Below are 12,560 nucleotides of genomic sequence, written 5' to 3'. Positions count from 1 at the left end.
GAGAACAGAAACAGTTATGAACTTGGGGACTCCAGGCACCAAATTGTAGGGGTGAGATTCAGGGATGAAAAGGAAGTATCAATTGACAGTCTGATGGGAATCTTTTCTCCAGGTGGAACAGTGGTAAAGAATCCGCCTGCGAATGCAGGAGATGTAAGTGACGTGGGTTCGACCCCTGGGTTGGGAAGATCCCCTGCAGGAGGAAATGGCAACCCACTCCAGTATTTTTGCCTGGAAAATTCCAAGCACAGAGGAATCTGGTGGGCTAGAGTCCATGGGGTCACAGAGAGTTGAACATGATGGAGCATACACACACACACACACACACACACACACACACACACACGAAAACAGGATTCTTTAGAGAAACTGAATAGTCCTCAAGAAAAGAGCCTCCAGATACTAATATTCACAGGGAGCAGTCTTCCACAGAAATGGCAAGTCTCAAGCCAGTCACTTTAAAGTGATAAGCAACACAGAGTTTCCAATCAACTTCAGTAGTTTTTCATTGTTAAATATGAACAACCAATCTCTTATGTTCATAGAAACATGAGAGATCATAAAACAAGAACAAGGTGCTATGAGAAAGGAATGATTATTTAACAGGAATGAGCTCTTGGAAATAAACAGATAAAATAAAACGTTCAGTTAAAGGGTTAGAAGATAATATTGAGGACATTCCCCAGAAAATAGAACATAGGAATAAGAAATCAGAGAGAAAAGAAAATCAGGGGATCAAGCTAAGAGGTTCAAAGACTAACAGAAATTCCAGAAAGAGAGAGAGAAAATGAAAAAGAAGAAATTATCAAATAAATAATATAGAAAATGTTCCAAGAATTAAGGAGTATATTCACAGGATTAAAAGAACCTGCCAAGGGACAAGAACAAAAAATTTTGAAGGACCTAAACCTAGGTCTTTGATCCAAAAATTCCAGAACGCCAAGCATAAATCCAAGAATTTTAAAGCTTCTAGAGACAGAATAAAGTAAAAAATTATACACAAAGGAATAAGAATGACATTCGACTTCTCCTGATCAAATGTATTGATATCTTAAAATTATGACATAAAATTATTTTCAGTCTGTGTTTCTGTACCCAGTTAATCGATCAGCCAAGTGTGAAAGCAGAAATTTTTTCTAAACATGCAAAGACTCAGAAAATTCAGTTCCATTCACATTGTCTTGGGAAACTATGGGACAATAGGTATCAGCAAAACAAAAAGGTAAACTCAGACAGAATCAGTCACAAGTTCCCAGAAATGAAGTTGCAACTCAGAGGAGTAGTGAAGAGACCTCGAAAAGGATACTTTAACAGCACACCTAGGGAGTGACCTGTCCAGACTGTAGAAAGACGAAGGGCTCTGAAAAGGAGCTCTCTAGAAAATACCTAGATTCAATAACATAAACAATATTGTTGATTATATGATGAAGCTCTTAGAAGTATGGAAGGACTTCCTGGGTGGCCCAGTGGTTAAGACTCTAAGCTCCCAGTGCCAGGGGACCAGGTCCAATCCCTAGTCAGGGAACTAGACCCCACGTGCTGCAACTGAGACCCAGCATAGTCAAATAAAAAAAGAAGGAAGTATGGAAAATTATGCTAGTAAAAGAAGAGCAATTATTAACTCCAGGAAAAAATAAAACCTATATTGGAAAAAGAATGCAATTGCTGTGTGCCACTTGACTTTGTCATAAACAAGATTTATAAAGTCTTAATGATGTAAACCCTGATTATTGCCATAAAATAAAAAATAGTGATTCATCTATATGGAGAGAATGGGGAGACAACAGGTAGGTGGTGGGAAGAAAGCTCATATTCATATATTATCATAACAGAAAAATCAATAAATACACTATGTCTAAAACTGAAAGAAAGCAGTATAAACATGTAATCTTCATATAGAAATAAATGCTCAAAGAAAAGACTAAAGGTGGTTATGTGGGTGATGGGTAGGGGGACAATTTTTTGAATGTGGTGAGAGGTAAACTCTCACAATTTTTCATTTACAGACTTTAAAAACACACACAGACATTCCTTTTATACATTGTTTTAGCTTTAAAAAGTTAAATGAAAACAAAAAAGCCAAAAAATAAATGTAAGTTCCCATCTCATTTCCCTCTCTTAGAGTGTGAGGAGCTCCCTAGCAGAGTGGCCCTTGCATTTCACAGTCAGGAAAAGGGAGAAAGGCAAGTTACGTGAAAGTTCATCTATAGTCCACAGTTGTCTTCCGGGCAGGACACACAGAGGTGACCTTGGTCAAGCACCCAGTATAGACTACCTCCTCAAGAAATGTCAGTTTTCCCTTTCTTCCCCTACCTGAATATGCACTTCCCATATATATGGGTGGGTTTTTTTTTTTTTTCAATTAAATGAACACAGTTCAGAGAAAAGCAGAAGATCAGGCAGGAACAGACTCCAAAAACCAAAGTGAGATGATTTAGTGACCATTTGGAGGAGTATGTGGTTTCTTTCTCTTTTTAGAAAACATTTATGTATTTATTTGGCTGTGCCAGGTCTTAGTAATAGTTGCGAAACTTGGGATCTTTGATCTTCATTGTGGCACGTGAGAGTTTTAGTTTTGCCACGTGAAGTCTTAACTGTGGCACATGGCTTGTCTTTGTTGTTGTTTAGTTGCTAAATCATGTCCAACGCTTTTGCGACCTCATGGACTGCAGCATGCTAGACTCCTCTGTCCAATTTCCAAGGCAAGAATACTGGAGTGGGTTGCCATTTCCCTTCCAGGGGATCTTCCTGATCCAAGCACATGAGATCTTTTTTTTTTTTTAGGTTTTGGTGTGTGGGATCTTTAATTGTGGTATGCGAAGTGCTAGCTGCTGCATATGGAATGTAGTTCCCTGACTAAGGATTGAACCTGGGCCCCTGACTCCATTAGGAGCGTGGAGTCAGTCACTGAACCACCAGTGTAGCCTCCAGTGCATGGTTTCTAACCTGTGTGATCATCAGAGTCACTGAGAAGATTTCACAAAAGGTTTCTGGGCCTGACTCAAGACCTAGAGTCCCTGGGGCCCAGGGAGGAGTAAGTGACCAGGCCAGGAAGAAGCGTGACTGGTCGAGGGCCCAGCCTCCCGCAGTACTGTGGCCTCCACACACCCTCTTGGGCCAGCCAGGTTTTCTCTTCGATGTACTCCATTCGGTCCAGGAAGCTCCAACCATGTACCTCACTGGACAGGTTGAGATTCAGGGCTCGGGCAGCGGGTGCTTCAAGACCCATGAAGTCCAGCTTAGACTCACCTGCCCACCCTAGGATTCCCACAGACCCAGAGGAGCAGTGGAGCTCTCTGTGTCATGTGGGCAGCTGCCTGGCTTCCCAAAATGCCCTCCAAAATGTGCCCAGAGACATGGGATGTTGGCACAGGACTGGAGCCAGACAACCCAGCTGGCATTTGGGTGGCCAACCTAGTGTTGATGCCCGGTTCCAGCCAACTAGGACTCATAACACTTCATCACTTGGACAAGATCCCATCCCCAACCTCTCCTTCCTTCCCTCCCTCCAGACCTCTCTGCCTGCCGGCAGTTGATGGACTGGTCCAGGCAGTCCACCCTAGGACACAGATATCAAGATCCCTGGGTCAGCAAGTTCAGTGGTATGTGGCTGCAGAAAATCAAAGAGAGACTTCTCTTAGGTTTGAATAATCCCATCATACTCATTTTCCCTATATTCTTATGGCTTGGCGCCAAGAAAAATTCCATTTAGGAGAAGGGTTTGAAAATAAAAACAATCTTGCCTTACATTTGCATATCATTTTCTACATACAGGCTCTTTCGTATATATTTTCTCAGACGTTTGAGCCTCACAAGCACTCTTTATTTATTTATTGGGTTGTGCTGTGCTGTGCTAAGTCACTTCTGTCCTGTCCGACTCTGAGACCCCCATGGACTGTAGCCCACCAGTCTCCTCTGTCCATGGGGATTCTCCAGGCAAGAATATTGGAGTTGGGTAGCCATTCCATATAGCTTTAACTGTACGGACTTTTGTCAGCCAAGTGATGTCTCTGCTTTTTAATATACTGTCTAAGTTTGTCATAGCTTTCCTTCCAAGGAGCAAGCGTCATTCAATTTCATGGCTGCAGTCACTGTCCACAGTCATTTGGAGCCCAAGAAAATAAATTCTGTCACTGCTTCCACTTTTTCCCCTTCTGTTTGCCATGAAGCAAGTTCTTTTCATCCTAAGGTATTTCCCACTAAGGGTGTACAGTCAAATTACTGTGTTTTAGGTAGTTTAAAGTAATTACTTTCAGTGTGGTTAAACCTCCAACTCAAAATGCAGTTGTATATTATGCTTGTTAGTTTCTTTCTTTTTTTTTTTTTTTTGCATCTTAGGGATAATTAGAGGGAGAAATGGAAATGACAACCCACTCCTGTACGCTTGCCTGGAGAATTCTGTGGACAAAGGAGCCTGGTGGGCTAAAGTTCACAGAGTCGCAAAGAGCTGGACACAACTGAGCGATTAATACCCTTCTAGAAGGAAAAAAGAGATTTCAGTTGGTAATAATTTTTGGCAGAAACAACAGGATGGGTGGAAGATAGAAGAGAGAGGTTCCAAAAGTTAGTCCTTTACATAGAAAAGAATTGAAAAAGCCACAAAAACCATACAATACCTTTGGAGAGGAACTAGCCAATATCTACCAATATATATTTACAAATCTAAGAAATAACTTTATTTATCTATTTATCTTTGGCTGTTCTGGGTCCTTGATGCTGGACAGGCTCTTCTCTAGCTGGGGCGAGCAGGGGCTGCTTTCCAGTTGCACGAAGAGGGTTCCTCGGTGTGGAGGCTTCTCTTGTTGCCGAGTACAGGCTCTAGCTGCTTGGGATTCAGTAGCTGCGGCACCTGGGCTCAGTAGTTGTGGTTCTTGGGCTCCAGGGCACAGGCTTAATAATTGTGGTGCATAGGCTTAGTTGCTCCGAGGCCTGTGGGATCTTAATTCCCTGACCAGGGATCGAATCTGTCTCCTACATTGGCAGGCAGAATCCTAATGAGTTAAGCTACAAGGGAAGCCCTCCCAATATATATTGGATATTTCACCATTATGTAACATTTATCACTTACTGTAGACCTAGTAAGTCTGTATGTAAAAAGATTTATTAAGCTAGCTATACATGCTCCATCTGAGCATGAGGCATCTCAAAAGGTGAGAATGGCCCCAAAACACAGGGTGGCTAGTTTTTATGGGCCGGGTAATTTCATAGGCTAACAAGTGGGAGGATTACTCCAACCACCTTGGAGAAGGGACGAGGATCTCCAGAACGGGGCCACCACCCACTTTTTGGCCTTCTATTGTCAGTCTTGGAACTGTCATAGCGGCTGTGGGTGTGCCATTTAGCATATGCTAATATACTGCAATGAGTTTATAATGAGGCTCAAGGTCTCCTGGAAATTGAATCTTCCAGCACCTTGGGCCTCAGTGGTTCTCACCAGTTTATGTCATATCCTCAGGACTACATCATTCTTTTAGAAGTTGTACGCTGCCCAGTTCTCCCCTGTTTTAATCCCAGCACTAGTCAGGACCTGTCCCTTCCTGGATCTCTCCAGCAATGCCAAAGGTGTCACCCTTTCCTCTGGGAAGAAGAGAGAGTTCTGCCCCTCCAAAGAGGTCTATTTTCAACCTCTCCAGTCAAGTCCTTGCACATCCTTTCTAAGCTGTGGTTGGGAATCTTGTATTGTTCTCCAAGTATAGGGCCTGGTAGGCCTGGAAGGCAGTTCAATCATGTATGGATGTGTGTACCAGGGAGGAGTCGGGGATGAGTGTAGGCCTTCTGTCTGTGCCTACAATTGGTAGATCTCAGTTTGAGGCAGTCTGAAGCTGATACCATTTGCCAGGAGGGCCTCTTTAGGAAGAACATAACCTTACAAATGCAAAAATTGACACAGACCTTGGAAGGGGCTCTGTGCAAGTGAGCTGACCCTATACAACATTGGTTTCATGGTGAGCCTTTCTCTGCTAAGACACATGCCACATCCTCCCCTCACTGTGGGGTGGGGTGGGGTGGGGATGGGTTGCAGAAAGAGTAAGTATAAGCCTAGGACCCTGATTGTAGTCCAGTCTCGGCCCTGAATAATCTGATCAGGGCATATCTCAGTTCTGGCTCATCTCTAAGGTGCTTTCCAGCTTTATTCCTTCATCACTTCAGGAACATGGCCATTGAAAAAATCAACCAAGCCCTTGTTCTCTTTTTTGGAAACTCTAGTCCATCTCACATTAAATAAATGTATTTAATTAAACATGCTGGTGGCAGTGGCTTAACTGCTAAGTCATGTCTGACTCTTGTGACTCCATGGACTGTAGCCCACCAGGCTCCTCTCTGTCCATGGGATTTCCCAGGCAAGAATATTGGAGTGAGTTGCTGTTTCATACTCCCAGGGATCTTTCTGACCCAGGAATCCAACATGGGTCTCCTGCATTGCAGGCGAATTCTTTAGCGAGTGAGCCACCAGAGAAGCCCATTTAATTGAACATACACCCATTAAATATATATTTGGCTGTGTAAAGTTTGGAAGTTGTTTTTACAAAGTGAAGTGTTTTCTTCACTTTGGGAAATGTCATTCATTAAGCACATATGTACTGCGAGGCCATGAAGTCAGGCACTGTTCTAGATATTAGGATACAGAGTTAACAAAAACCCCTGACTGTATGGCAACTATGTGGAATGGAGCCCAACAAGCAGATGCAAAAATGAGATATTGTGGCACATGGTGGTAAGTGCTATGGAGAAAAATAAAGCAAGAGATTTAAAAGAAAAAAAGGAAAAAATTTTAAAGAGAAAGCAAAGATGGGGATGGGTGCATACCAAGTCACTTCAGTTGTGTCTCTCTTTGTGACCTTCTGGACTGTAGCCCACCAGGCTCTTCTGTCCATGGGATTTTCCAGGCAAGAATACTGGAATGGGCAGTCATTTCCTACTCTAGAAGATCTTCCCAACCCAGGGATCAAATCCGTGTCTCTTGCGTCTTCTGCAATGGCAAGCAGATTCTTTACCACTAGCAGCATCTGGGAAGCCCCCAAAGATGGGGCTGGGGCTGGTTCATTGCATATAAAGGCCCCGGGGTGTGGCAGTCAGTTTTGACCTTTGGTATTGACGGATGAAAGACAACTGGATCAGTGGTGGCCTCTGATGATAAAAGTCAGCAAGACTGGGGGTCTTGCCAGCACACGCAGGACTCTGAAGCTCAAATCTCAATTCAGGCATGATTCAGATGCTGTTTGGCTTTGATTAACTCAAATAGTTTGCAGCTGGGTGTGATTTCTCAGTCATCAACGTGCATTGCTAACTTAGGAGTTTGAAACGAAATCTTAATATGCTATATCTAAGCACAAGGATGGCAACTAGTATTACATTTGTAGACATCAGTTAAACATGTATTCGTGTGCTGGTTTCTATCTGAATTTGGAAGCCCATCCATGCTTTTTATTTTTTAATTTTTTTTTATGTGGACCATTTTTTTCCCCCTAAAGTCTTTATTGAATTTGTTATAACATTGCTTCTGTTTTCTGTTTTGGTATTTTGGCCACTAGGCATGTGCAATCAGCTCCCAAATCAGAGATTGAACCCTGCCCCTGCACTGGAAGGCGAAGTCTTAACCACTGGACCGCCAGGCAAGTCCCACCCATCTCTGCTTTTAAAGGTCTCATACATTTTTGTCTGCTCTGGAAAACTTGGAGGAATTGTGCTGAATGAGTGACCTTCCCTGATAATGACCTCCCATTGAGGCAGGTGCTCTGTGGACATGAAATTGAATGAAGACCCAGACAGGCCCTGGGTGCAGAGCCCTCATTGTTTTTGCTCACATCTACCCTGGGCTTCCACGTCTCTAGAAGGAAGATCCTATTCGTGGACTATCCCATAGGGGAGTTTAAGGCTTTAGCAACATCACTCCTGGTCCTCACATAGACCTCCCAACTTTTGATGCCTTCATCGATATTATCCAGAGCGCTCCTTGAAAAACAACCCACCAGTTCCACTGTCACAGCCTGCAACTCACCTCTGGGTCCCACCCCACTCCTAAAAACCTGACTCCCAGAGCTGCTGTCAACAAGCGTGACCTTCCGGCTGTGCCTCCGAGAATGAATTTTCGTTCACTCTCAAACCCTTCCTCTCCTTTGCCCTCCTTCCTAGGCAAAGCAGCTCTCCCCTATCCCCCGGGGGCTTCTTCCACGCCCGTCCCGCTCTATGGCCGTGTAGGGAACTCGGCCTCCACCCATACGGCAGCCTCCAAGCCCATCACCGTCCTCTGCTCCTTCTCTGCAGTTCACGCCATCTATTTCTGTCCTTTACTCTTGACCTCCAGCGGCTCTGGCACCTAACATGGGCCATGTGCCCGGACCTAGTCCACGATGCTCACCTGCCTGGGGAGGCCTCACCTGAGCCTGCTCCTACCCTCCTGATGTCACTCCCTGGGGTGAACCTGGCAGCAAGAAGCACCCCTTCCGCGGACCATATCATCACCCTACTCCGTGCGTCCATCTGCCTGGCCCCTCGGTGGCTTCCCTTTCCTACCATAACCACAACCCATTCACCTCTCCTCAGACCCCCAGTCATACCACCTGTCCCATCTCCCCCCACCCCCGACACAGCCACCCCATCTTCATGCCATCTGATTTCCTTTCCCTGGGGGCTGGAGCCTTTTGGATAGTGTCAGCCTTTTGGATGGTGTCAGCCTTTTGGAAGGAGTCCTTGCCAACGGCCTTCAGTTCAGTTCAGTTCAGTTCAGTCACTCAGTCGTGTCCGACTCTTTGGGACCCCATGAATTGCAGCACGCCGGGCCTCCCTGTCCATCACCAACTCCCGGAGTTCACTCAGACTCACGTCCATCGAGTCCGTGATGCCATCCAGCCATCTCATCCTCTGTCGTCCCCTTCTCCTCCTGCCCCCAATCCCTCCCAGCATCAGAGTCTTTTCCAGTGAGTCAGCTCTTCGCATGAGGTGGCCAAAGTACTGGAAACTCATCTCAATTTGCCCCTCATCCCCAAAATGTCCTGTCTTCTTTCTCTCCTCTCCTGGCCTTTGATTGGTGAAGAAAGCTATCATTCCATGCTAAATGGACCAGCTACAAAATCATTTTAACTCTGCCACTTCCTTTCCACAATCTGATCCCTTCCCCGCAAAAACAGGCTTTTCATTACCCTGGGACTATCTCAACCTTGGCCTTTCACCCTCAAATTCTTAATACCTCTCCTACTGCCAATTTCTTAAAATTACTTCACTTCCCACTTTATGGAGGCCAGTCTTTAAGGGCTTTGTCTTCTTTCCTTCTTTGCAGTAAACATGCCTTTCTTATCTCTGGGGATTAGCTGCCTCTGAGTCTCTCCAAGTCTAACTTCCTGGTCCAGGTCAAAGGTGCTCCGGGTACTGAAAACGTGTGAATGGAGGTCTCCTGGTGCTGTTTGTGGACTTCAAGAAATCATGGAAAGCAACAGATCAGAAAACATAATTCTGGTTTTTCAAAGTGAAGGTAATTTCCTACAAGTATAGGCTTGGTGACCTTGCCATCAATCTCAACAGTTCAGTTCAGTTCAGTCGCTCAGTCATGTCCGACTCTTTGCAACCCTATGGACTGCAGCATGCCAGGCCTCCTTGTCCACCACCAATTCCCAGAATTCACTCAAACTCATGTCCATTGAGTTGGTGATGCCATCCAACCATCTCATCCTGTCATCCCCTTCTCCTCCTGCCTTCAATCTTTCCCAGCATCAGGGTCTTTTCAAATGAGTCAGTTCTTCGTATCAGGTGGCCAAAGTATTGGAGTTTCAGCTTCACTATCAGTCCTTCCAATGAATATTCAGGACTGATTTCCTTTAGGATGGACTGTTTGAATCTCCTTGCAGTCCAAGGGACACTCAAAGAGTCTTCTCCAACACCACAGTTCAAAAGCATCAATTCTTCAGTGTTCAGCTTTCTTCATAGTCCAACTCTCACATCCATACATGACTACTGGAAAAACCATACCCTTGACTAGATGGAACTTTATTGGCAAAGTAATGTCTCTGCTTTTAAATATGCTATCTAGGTTGGTCATAACTTTTCTTCCAAGTCTTTTAATTTATGGCGGTAATGATTTTGGAGCCCCCCACCCCCAAAAAAGTCTGTCACTGTTTCCACTGTTTCCCCATCTATTTGCCATGAAGTGATGGGACCAGATGCCATGATCTTAAGTTTTCTGAATGTTGAGTTTTAAGCCAACTTTTTCACTCTCCTCTTTCACTTTCATCAACAGGCTCTTTAGTTCTTCTTCACTTTCTGCTATAAAGGTGATGTCACCTGCATATCTGAGGTTATTGATATTTCTCCCGGCAATCTTGATTCCAGCTTGTGCTTCAGTGAGCCCAGCGTTTCTCATGATGTACTCTGCATATAAGTTAAATAAGCAGGGTGACAATATACAGCCTTGACGCACTCCTTTCCTTATATGGAACCAGTCTGTTGTTTCATGTCCAGTTCTAACTGTTGCTTTGTGACCTGCGCATAAGAGATTTCTCAATCTCATATAAAAATCAAGACTGTTTTATGCCATTTAGAAAGCAGGAGAGCAATTACTTGGAACCAATACACATTTTTATGAGGTTGCTGAACTGGCAGATCAGGAAAATGCCATAAATATAGTTTATCTGGATTTCAAGCAAGGTTTTGTTTTTTTTTAAACTAAGATCAAAGATATAGTTGATTTACAATGTTTTTAGTTTCAGGTGTACAGCAAAGTCATTCAGCCATATGTATATATATATATATATATATATATATATACTTTTCCAGAATATAGCTTCCTGTGCTTCATAGTAGGTTCTTACTGTTTATTTTATATATAGCAGCAAGGCATTTTTTGATAATCATCTGAGCAAGTAGAAAAATAAAGTCTGAATTAAAGTAAAACTAGGAGAATTCATTACTGGGTGAGTATACTCAAAAAGTATTAAATAATGGATTCATCTTAGTCAGAAAGTATGTTTCTAGAAGTTTGCTGAAGGTACTACCCTGAGATGTACCCATTCAATACTGCCCCAGATTTTTTGGATGATAATATAGAAGGAATACTTACAAATATGTAGATAATATCTATAAAGGGGATTATGTTAGAGGAAATAATTAAAGCCAGAATTAACTGGCCTGTAACAAGATATCTTTAATAGGGAAAATTAAACACGTAATATTGAGTGAAAGAAGCAAGTCATAGAAAAAAAAATCACAATAAGATTCCATCTATATATAGTTGAAAATATGTGGAACTTACCAGTGTATTGTTTTGGGGAATACATGTAGGAGATAAAAACCATGAAGAAAAGCAATGGAATGATTATAAGAGAAGCCAGGAAAGTTGGAAGGGAAGAGGGGACGTGATCAGGGAAAGGAACAAAGGGTCTGTAGGGGATACTTTGTAATTTCTTACCTTGGGAGATGGAGAGTTGATTCAGCCCTGTCTGACTCTTTGCGACCCAATGGACTGTAGCCCACCAGCCTTCTCTGTTCATTGGATTCTCCAGGCTAGAATACTGGAGTGGGTTGCCATGCCCTCCTCCAGGGGATCTTCCCGACCCAGGGGTCAAACCCATGTCTGTTATGTCTCTTGCATTGGCAAGTGGGTTCTTTACCACTAGTGCCAGCTGGGAAGACCTTGGTGATGAAACACAGTATTTATATTATCTTTGCAAATGAATGCATTCTTTTGAGTGTTTGTTACATTTTACAGTAAAAAAATTTTTGAAAGGAATAAATCTACAGTCCTCTGGTCTAAAAAACTACCCCAAAGTTCTAATAGTCTAATCAATGTGATGCATGGAAGAGTTAGGGGGCTTAGTTGATAACGGAAGTCAAAGACTCAGGTGATCAAGAGCCACTGACTGGGGTCCTGGCCAAGGACCGTGCACAGTCGAGGAGCTGCTCTTTCCCTGGGCGGAAGGGAATTTGACCCAGGAGATGTGAAGATTCATTGTCTGTCCTCAGACGCCTCCTTTTCCTGCTAATACGAGTTTAGGAGGAGTCACGGGTGTAGTTGACTGCTGTCTTCAAACCTTTCAAGCTGTTACAGGAATTCAAGAAGAGGAATTCAACTTGCCCAGGTAGGCTCCAGAAGACAAAATGATGTAGAAGCCGCTGTGAGGCTCCATCAAGTAACTTCCATCTCTGGATGTATTCAAGCAGAGCCTGGGGGAGTTCTGTTAACAGGTAGTTGGAAAGGACATAGAAGAGTGCTATTGGTTTAAATGACCTTTCGGGTCCCTTGCAACTGCCACAGTCTCTGACTATGCAGTTTCATGATTCTGTGAGACTTATGCATTATGCCTGGGAAGGTAAGTGAGAGGCTGATTCTAAAACAAGAGAGATTTGTTTTCAGATATAAGGCTTATGTTTTGACAACCACTTCCTTTTTATTTTTTTATCCCATGACTTTTTAAACTTTTTGTTTTGGGGTATAGCCGATTAACAATGTTGTGATAGTTTCAGGTGGACAGCACAGGGATTCAGCCATACATATGCATGTATCCATTCTCCCCCAAACTTCCCTCCCATCCAGGCTGCCACATAACACAGAGTTCCCTGTGCTATACAGT

Source organism: Budorcas taxicolor, chromosome 8 (assembly GCF_023091745.1).
Source record: "Budorcas taxicolor isolate Tak-1 chromosome 8, Takin1.1, whole genome shotgun sequence".
In the NCBI taxonomy this organism is placed as follows: Eukaryota; Metazoa; Chordata; class Mammalia; order Artiodactyla; family Bovidae; genus Budorcas; species Budorcas taxicolor.
This window is presented reverse-complemented; position numbering follows the sequence as displayed.